This window comes from Periplaneta americana, chromosome 7 (genome assembly GCF_040183065.1).
Source record: "Periplaneta americana isolate PAMFEO1 chromosome 7, P.americana_PAMFEO1_priV1, whole genome shotgun sequence".
Lineage (NCBI taxonomy): Eukaryota > Metazoa > Arthropoda > Insecta > Blattodea > Blattidae > Periplaneta > Periplaneta americana.
Window position 1 is genome coordinate 42,757,086 of NC_091123.1, and position 9,615 is coordinate 42,766,700.

At 33.8% G+C, this 9,615-nt stretch overlaps 1 protein-coding gene across 1 annotated transcript in view; it reads right to left on the bottom strand.

The window, feature by feature from the left end:
* The window catches only part of LOC138703074 (WD repeat-containing protein 26), an 80,471-nt gene that overhangs the window by 44,180 nt on the left and 26,676 nt on the right, over window positions 1-9,615 (bottom strand). The window lies entirely within an intron of this gene.

Sequence of the window (9,615 nt, forward strand, 5' to 3'; positions counted from 1 at the left end):
CTTATATGGCGTATGATTGTAAGTTATGAATTCAAAGTCTGAATATTTATCTTTATTGTATGCAGACCTAAAAGAAAATAAATTGGCTTTAACTAACAAACACCTAAGTAAAATATTTCTCATAGATTTAGGAAAGCTTAGAAGATCAGAATAAGAAAGTAATGGAATGAATCTATGGAGAAAGTCATGACTGGGAAAGACATTCAACTGGACTGAAGCAGAAGACCAGAGTATATGGAATTTGGGGACAGTGAGAATAATTGCTGTATAAAACTAAACATATTATACTATCTTACGAATCAAAATTATCTAAAGATGTTTGTCTCATTGATTCTGTAGTAGTAGTATTTTGTTTAATGAAGCTTTTAACTGCAGAATTTGAGTGTTGAAATTCTACACATTGAGAAGTCGCTGACAAATTTTACCCAGAACCCTCTTATCAGGGATAGTTTTCTTTTAAGTGCCATAAATCTACAACACGGACCTCTCAGCTTTACTTCCCTCTCAGAGGAAGCCATTATCAAGATTTTATATTGTCCTTTGGATCTACTGCCCTTGGCCAGGTTTAAACCCATGAACCTCAAATTCAATGGCCAACATGGTAACCATTAACCAAAGGTATCCCCCATACATGTCATGAAGGCATTTGAAAGTAAAGCTCCATACTTTCATGACCTCAGAACTAGAATAAGGTATTGTGGTCGGCACCTTGCTCTGACTGACTTTTACCCCAGATAAAGACTTGATATTTAATTGAATATGAGACTGAATGAACATTGTAACTAGTGATGGGTAAATTCTTAAGAACTTTGCCTGGAAAATTTCCAGTCATCAAAATGGAAATCATTGTTAAAATTAAGTGGTATTACTGAAATCACACTGAAACTCTGTTAACTACAGACTTTTCCATTTTTAAAACACAGGAAATCATTAAACTGGACACAGAGATCTTATCTTCCTTCTTCTTCGTCACTATTTTCCCTCTCAGGAGCTCGCCGTTTTCAGCCTCCACAGATCTCGGTCGTTCCAATCACCAGGTACCAGGTCCCTTTCATCCATGGCTTTGTTCATGTATACTTCCCACTCTGAAGTCGGCCTACTTCTTCTCTTTTTCCTTGCTGGGGACCATTTTATAATTTTTTTGGCCATCTACATTCCGGTAGGCATTCAATATGTCCATACTACTTCAGTGCTCTATTTTCTAATGTTTTGGATATTGAACATGTAACCCCCATTCACGTCCAAACTTGATAATTTCGTAATCTGTCTCTTCATGTTAGTTGCAAACATCTCCTCATGTAGTTCATTTCAACAACTCTAAGTTTGTCTCTAGTCTCTTCTTTATGAGGCACGTTTCTACTCCATATAGTGTGATATTTTCCACAATACTTTGGAATATTCTCTTATCTTCCTTCAATAATTATTAACTGTCTAGCAACATTACAAAAAATGTCCTTTTTTCAACTGATCAACAATTTTATTGCTATTTCAGACTGAAGTTAAAATATACAGAGTAATACATAAAAAAATAATATAGAGACATTCCTCAACAATAATAAACATATTCACTTACTTACTTACTTACAAATGGCTTTTAAGGAACCCGAAGGTTCATTGCCGCCCTCACATAAGCCCGCCAGCGGTCCCTATCCTGTGCAAGATTCATCCAGTCTCTATCATCATATCCCACCTCCCTCAAATCCATTTTAATATTATCCTCCCATCTACGTCTCGGCCTCCCTAAAGGTCTTTTTCCCTCCGGTCTCCCAACTAACACTCTATATGCATTTCTGGATTCGCCCATACGTGCCACATGCCCTGCCCATCTCAAACGTCTCGATTTTATGTTCCTAATTATGTCAGGTGAAGAATACAATGCGTGCAGTTCTGTGTTGTGTAACTTTCTCCATTCTCCTGTAACTTCATCCCGCTTAGCCCCAAATATTTTCCTTAGCACCTTATTCTCAAACACCCTGAACCTATGTTCCTCTCTCAGAGTGAGAGTCCAAGTTTCACAACCATACAGAACAACCGGTAATATAACTGTTTTATAAATTCTAACTTTCAGATTTTTGGACAGCAGACTGGATGATAAGAGCTTCTCAACCGAATAATAACACGCATTTCCCATATTTATTCTGCGTTTAATTTCCTCCCGAGTGTCATTTATATTTGTTACTGTTGCTCCAAGATATTTGAATTTTTCCACCTCTTCGAAGGATAAATCTCCAATTTTTATATTTCCATTTCGTACAATATTCTGGTCACGAGACATAATCATATACTTTGTCTTTTCGGGATTTACTTCCAAACCGATCGCTCTACTTGCTTCAAGTAAAATTTCCGTGTTTTCCCTAATCGTTTGTGTATTTTCTCCTAACATATTCACGTCATCCGCATAGACAAGAAGCTGATGTAACCCGTTCAATTCCAAACCCTGCCTGTTATCCTGAACTTTCCTAATGGCATATTCTAGAGCGAAGTTAAAAAGTAAAGGTGATAGTGCATCTCCCTGCTTTAGCCCGCAGTGAATTGGAAAAGCATCAGATAGAAACTGACCTATACGGACTCTGCTGTATGTTTCACTGAGACACATTTTAATTAATCGAACTAGTTTCTTGGGAATACCAAATTCAATAAGAATATCATATAATACTTCCCTCTTAACCGAGTCATAAGCCTTTTTGAAATCTATGAATAACTGATGTACTGTACCCTTATACTCCCATTTTTTCTCCATTATCTGTCGAATACAAAAAATCTGATCAATAGTCGATCTATTACGCCGAAAACCGCACTGATGATCCCCAATAATTTCATCTACGTACGGAGTTAATCTTCTCAAAAGAATATTGGACAAAATTTTGTACGACGTCAACAAAAGTGATATTCCTCGAAATAAACATATTCACTAGGAATATAAATTACGAAATCATATCAATTGTTTAAAGAATAGTTCTTATTACAAAAGTAAATCTTGAGGTAGTTTTGGCCGAAGATGGAGAGAATTAGATTTTTTACTGAGATCATAATGTTGTGCACCAGAAATTTTATGAATAGAGCCATAGAATTGTTTCACTAAGTGGAATGAACTCCTAATGCTTTATGTAGCTGATTATTTCTAATAAACCAAGGAGCATTAATACCAAAAAAATGTGCTGTTATAATAATAAGAAATATTCGACATTTAGAAAATCTCCTATTGGAATGAGGAAATAATAATGGGATTAATGGCAATACTCAATAAATTCTATGCTTCCCTTGAGTTGCAAACTTATATTTGCCAAAGTAAAGAAAATTAAAAACAGTAAAAAAGATTCCCAGTCAGGATATTCCCAAAAATTTTCCAGGAATATTTCCAAATAAATTTCTTCCCACATTGCAACACCACTTGGAACTGTTCTGAAAGTTCTGGAATGAGAAAAATCTAGCCACCACCTGAGACTGAACCTGGGACCTTCCAATCTCTAGCCAGTTGCTCTACCAGTTATACTACCTAGCCACCGCAAAACCAACGAGGACGAATTATTCATGCTGGATGTATCTCTGTTGACATTATTGCATTATGTAAAAATAGAAAAATACTACCGTAAAAAAAACAGACTGATCATTTGTTCAAACTCTCAATGCTATAATACAAACGAAACTGAACAATTTTTTTTAATGTTTTCTACATGAATGGTAATTTTGTTTATTCAGTCTTGCATTTCTTTCCATATAAATTAAAATCTGTTCAATTAATATGTAGCAAGAAATACTAAGTTAGTCTAGATAGTAGAGAAACTGCCTTGAATTGGAAGGCTAAATTTCAGAATGAATTGGGGTCATTCAGTCTCCTATTAAATACGACATTTTTTGCATGGGGATAATAAGCACACTTTCTTAGTCAAGCAGTACAATGGCTCTACTTCCCTGCCTCATATGGGTCTTCAAAACATATAGGCCTTACTTAAGAAAGACAAAATTAAAGATGCATCAACATTACATACAGTGAATGTTATTTTCACCGATACTTTATCAAATTAAAACCAAATTATTTTTTAATGATAGAAGGGTTTTGATAACTGGCCAAAATTTAAAATTTCTTACTATTTCTTCTACTTTCACACTTTACATAAATATGCTAAGCTTTTGCTAAGAATTCCAAATTTATAGAATAAGACTAGCTTCACAGTTGGTCTTGTAATGGTTATTTACTTCTTATCAACAACCTGTGCATTTATGTCTAATCATACAAAGCATACAGAAAATTGCGTAACATTAAAATTTATAAAAATATAATTTTAGAAAATTTATATTGGGGTCTGATAGTATGTCACACTAATGACCTTAAGGAAAGTTATAAAATGAAGCAAACTTCGATTTTCTTGGGGGGAAAAAAATTGAATAATAATGCTGCATTTTTTGTAACATACGAATTTTCTTTTAGCAGTAAATCTTTTCTCTTGCAATACATGTCATGTTCGAACATATTTGAAACAAATCTTCATCATATCAAGGCGATAATAATTAATCAAAAAGTTGTTGTTGTTGTCTAGTGCCTTGCATTTGGCAATGAAGACAGAGTCACAGTGGTATAACTGTTTCATCTAAAATGGAGGAAACGCCATTTACATATGTGCTGGCCTATCACAGCACAACAGCGTCCCTCAGCGGCTCATGAGGGAAAGGTCGGTGGATCTAAATAACATCTATTTAGTCCTCCCGGCTAGGTCCGAAGGACCCGTTGACCAACGACAGGTGCGGTCCCCCTCGCATAATGGGGGTTTACGTCGGGTGATGTAACTGCCACATTGTAAAAACTGGTGCCCGTTAAGAAAACAGTTACATGAAAGCCACAACATACATGAGTATGAGTCCTAAAGATTAGTCAAAAAGTAATGTTTCAAATATACCAGTGTTATAGGAGTAGATATAAAATTTGTTTAGAATAAGTTCACCATATAATGTCATTTAAAAGCATTGGCGTGCTTAAAATAATATATATATATATATATATTGGAAAAGGAACCTACAGATGAGATTTGATAGGAAAAGTAGATTTCGTAGTAAATTCTTACCAAATTTATATCTTGCCATTATTAACTTATATGTTGTTATATCACTTATGAGGCAACTACGCCAGGAGATAATGGGGTAGGGTGGCCAGTTACTTTGCCCCTATTAACTTATAACCTATTAATTTTGCTGTCAGTATAGCTAACTGAAAAGCATCTGTCAAACTTTTATGATATAGTTCCTGAAACTGCAGCCATAAAAACAACATGAGTTGATTTTAACCAGTAAATATCTGCTTCAGTCTAGCTCGTCATTGAATAATACTTTGAATCCATAAATATATATAATAATGAATAAAGCAGGTTAGCAGGGAAATATGCAATATGCAATGCATTATTTTCTCAATTGCAGTTAGTTCTGGTTACCGTTTGTTTTACGAATTCAATGTCCAAGAAATTAAGAATTTCAAACATTTTGGTAAGTCTAACAATTTTGTGCGAATCTGTGAAAATACGCGAAGCAATGAGTTACAAAAGATTTATTTCAAAACCTGGATATTAAAAATGTTGAAAATATTTTAAAACAATCAAATAAAAAAAAAAAAAAAAAAAAAGAAAGAAAAATATTATGAATCATGCAAAATGAATATAATAATATACCTCGACCTAATCTGTAGCTACATCAAAAATACCAAAACAAAAACCATATTTACTTACCTAATGGTTGCCACATTATTTTAGTTCGTAATTTCTTATTTGATGTTTCCGCCAACTGATTAAGAATTTGCAAAGATAATTGTTTATGGTACAAATGAAATGTGGATAATATACTTTAACACGGTCTGAATTCCGGAATAAAACCTAAATATCTTCAATACAGGAGAAAACTGATATTCGAAATTAGTACATGGAACTCACTGAAAACTAAATAACTTCTTGTGACAAATTCTTTACGTTCATAGTGAACTATATTTGAATAAAAACATATATCCTTGTGCATTTCAATGCTATTTGTGAAACATGTAATGTGAACAACTGTTAATTATTATGAGTGATAATACATCAAAATAAATCAATAATATTGAAGTTATAGCAGATAAAGATAAATGTATCCCCTTTATATGCCATGAAGACATTTGGGTGGCATACTTGAATAGAAATTGTAATATAGAGTATATGATTTAGTGGAATTTATACATTACAAAAAATACAAAATTAGCATCGAAAATCAAGTCATTTTTTATAACTGAAGACAAAGGTATCCCATTTAGTACCCATGAAGGTGCAAGGGGTGCATGGAGTTAGAGCTTCATGCTTTCATGACTTCGACATCTTTTTACCTCTAGGAAAGATGTGCTTAAATTTGACAGAAAGCCAGTGGACCCTAGGACTGTTGTGAAAGTGTGCAAACAAGAAAAATTTCACTATCATCCAAGATTGAACTTGTTCTAACAACTGAACTATCTGGCCGTCGCTAATAAATTAAAAAAAAAAACTTAATAGAAATGGAACAGAGAGCTCTAAAAAGCTAAAAATGCTCATACAAGTAGATCATCCGTAATTATTTGTAAAATACGATATACACTGAAAATTATGGGCATATATAAAACTGCTCATAACTACATTCATATCTCCCTATATACATTATTTCACTTGTTCAATTCGTTCTCTACATAGTCTAGAAAAATATTTTAGATACAAGTGCTCAATTGTTTTAAAAATAAGGTTAAAAAAGACTTTTTCTCAATACCTTTTTTAAAGTGTCTGATTCTTTTAACAACAGTTCGTTACTTTTATTACTCTTCTGTGTAATTACAAATTACTCTACTTTTGAGATTGGAAAGTTCATGTTTTCACTAACATCCTAAATTTATATTTGGTACATTCATGGCACTAAACATGAACTGACCATCTTAACTGAATACTTCTGTAACTTCCCTTAATATTGTTCGGTAAATTTAATGAATAATAATCTCGAATAGAAAACGACTTATTTATTCTAATTCTCCTACAAATTTACAAACACTAATATTAAATTAATTAGTAAGCAAAATGTATATTAAAGAATGTACTTCTGATAAAAACATATAATACCCTAAAAAAATTCATATTATGTATCAAACAACATATAGAAGTTGTTAATCTGCCCTATGTTACGAAATTATTTTTTTTAGAATATTCTTACAATGAACACAAAATCTTACAAACTGATTATGGTGATATTATTTTATGCGAGAATCTCGAAGAATCCTTAACAGGGTTATTTAAATTTGGTTATAAACTTCAATACTTCGTGTTAAAATGATGTGAATGTCTACTGGACTTGTGTTAGTGTTATATTGGATTACACTTTTTATTAAAAAATTAATTTCTCTTTTACAAAATGCTTACTGTATCAATTTTCACATGCAAGGAAAAGATCAATTAATTGGGGGGAGGGGGGGGGGCAAAAAAAAACTAACAGGTTCGATACTCTCAAAATGGTAACTGTAAAATTTATAGATATTACTTTTGTACCACCATACTAGGAATAAAAAACCTAATAAATCAACATCATGATGTGATTATATATACATTATATACATAGGACATAATATTTATGTATTCATATGTAAACATAGAGCTGTAGGGAAAACAAATAATGTAATTTTTTTACTATGTAGAAACAAAGAGAGTGATACTGAACCATTATACTACTAATGTCAGAGATCATTCAAAAGTCTTGCTTCCTTAAAGTTCTGAAGGAACAAAAATGTGACAAATAAGCAAATATGTTAATCATGCATACAGTACTAAAATTCTGTAAGAATATATATGGTAACATTGAATAACAAATAATTCATTATTATACTCGCACACTTTAAGTAATATTTAAAGTAAATGGCTATATTAAGTGAAAGCTCGTAATATTTAACTATGATTACATTCTTACAGATCTCCCCCTCCCTTTCTCACTGCTGGAGTTCTCTACCTGCTCTAATCTCTATCTCAAATATTACATTCACTTATTCATAGTGTTCTGCCCATGGGCAGGTCTTTCACTGCAAACCCAGCATTCTCTAATCTTTATTTTCTACCTTCCTCTTTGTTTCCGCATATGAATTTAAGTGTGCTTAAATGCAACAGGCTCATGTCAGTAGATTTACTGGCATGTAAAAGAACTCCTGCGGGACAAAATTCCAGCACATCTGGCGACGCTGATATAATCTCTGCAGTTGTGAGCGTCGTTAAATAAAACATAACATTTCCGCATATGATCTGTATAGGGTAATTATCTTAATATCATCTATCATCTGATATCTTCTTCTGCCACGAACTTTTCTTCCATTCACCATTCCTTCCAGTGCATCCTTCAGAAGGCAGTTTCTTCTCAACCAGTGGCTGTCAATTCCTTTTCCTCTTTCTGATCAGTTTCTTCACCCACTCTTTTCAACATAGCTTAATTTCTTATTCTGTCTGTCCATTTCACATGATCCATTCTTCTCCATATCCACATTTCAAATGCTTCTAGTCGCTTCTCTTCACTTTGTTGTAATGTCTATGTTTCTGTTCCATACAATGCTACACTCCACACAAAGCACTTCACTAGTTTCTGCCTTAGTTCTTTCTCCAGAGGTCAGCAGAAGATGCTCCCTTTTCTATTAAAAGCTTCCTTTGTCATTGCTATCCTCCTTTTGTCTTATGACAGCAGCTCATGATACTGTTTATAGTACACCCCAAGTATTTGAAACTGCCCACTTGCTCTACTGCCTCATTTAGAAGTAGCAAGTTTACCTTCTTTAGTTTTCTTCCTATGACTATGGTCTTCATCTTGTTGGCATTTATCTTCATTCCATACTGCTCACAGCTCTCAACATACAATAATGAAGAACGGTCATCCTCAGCAGGTAGAGCTCTTCCATCACTATCCCAACCCTCATTCGCAAGCTGGATCATGGGGCAATTAGAGACTTGTAAAACCTTGTGAATAGTTAAATCCAAAATGACTCCAAACCAAACAATTTTGTGGACATAGGCCTATGGTAGTCCGTCATTGTAGCTATGTGTGTGCTTCCCAACAAAGTAGTCCAAGATTCGATTCCTGGAGTGGTCAATAAAAGAAATTTATCTTCCATCCACAGGACTGAGTGTTTGTCCATTGCATTGTGATTGTCCTATGATGACTCTGCAGTGGCTCTGAGTCATGCCAATTCCATTTCAGGGAGGCCCGCATTTGTGAGATGTCTAGTGTATGATCAAAAGTATCTCCCTCCCCATGCACAGTGGCGTGTCTTACCAGATGAAAGGGGAGGTTAGGCAGAGTAAGAAAGAAAGGCCTACTATGGTGAACTGATTGGTAGATGCTGAATATGAACACATTCCATCCAATAGATTAAGAGAAAAGGCTGCATATACACAAACAGACAGACAATATGCCAAAAACCACTTTAATGATAGAAGAGATGCCGAAAACATTTCCATGAACATTTCGAAATACACATTTTGCAGCAACACAATACTTTGTCTTTAATTGTTTGGTGTAATGTGAAAGTAAAAATAAATATCAGATATACATGAAAATATTGCCTGTCTTAAATTCTATCAACATTATAATAGCCATCTGAGCTTATGAGTGTAC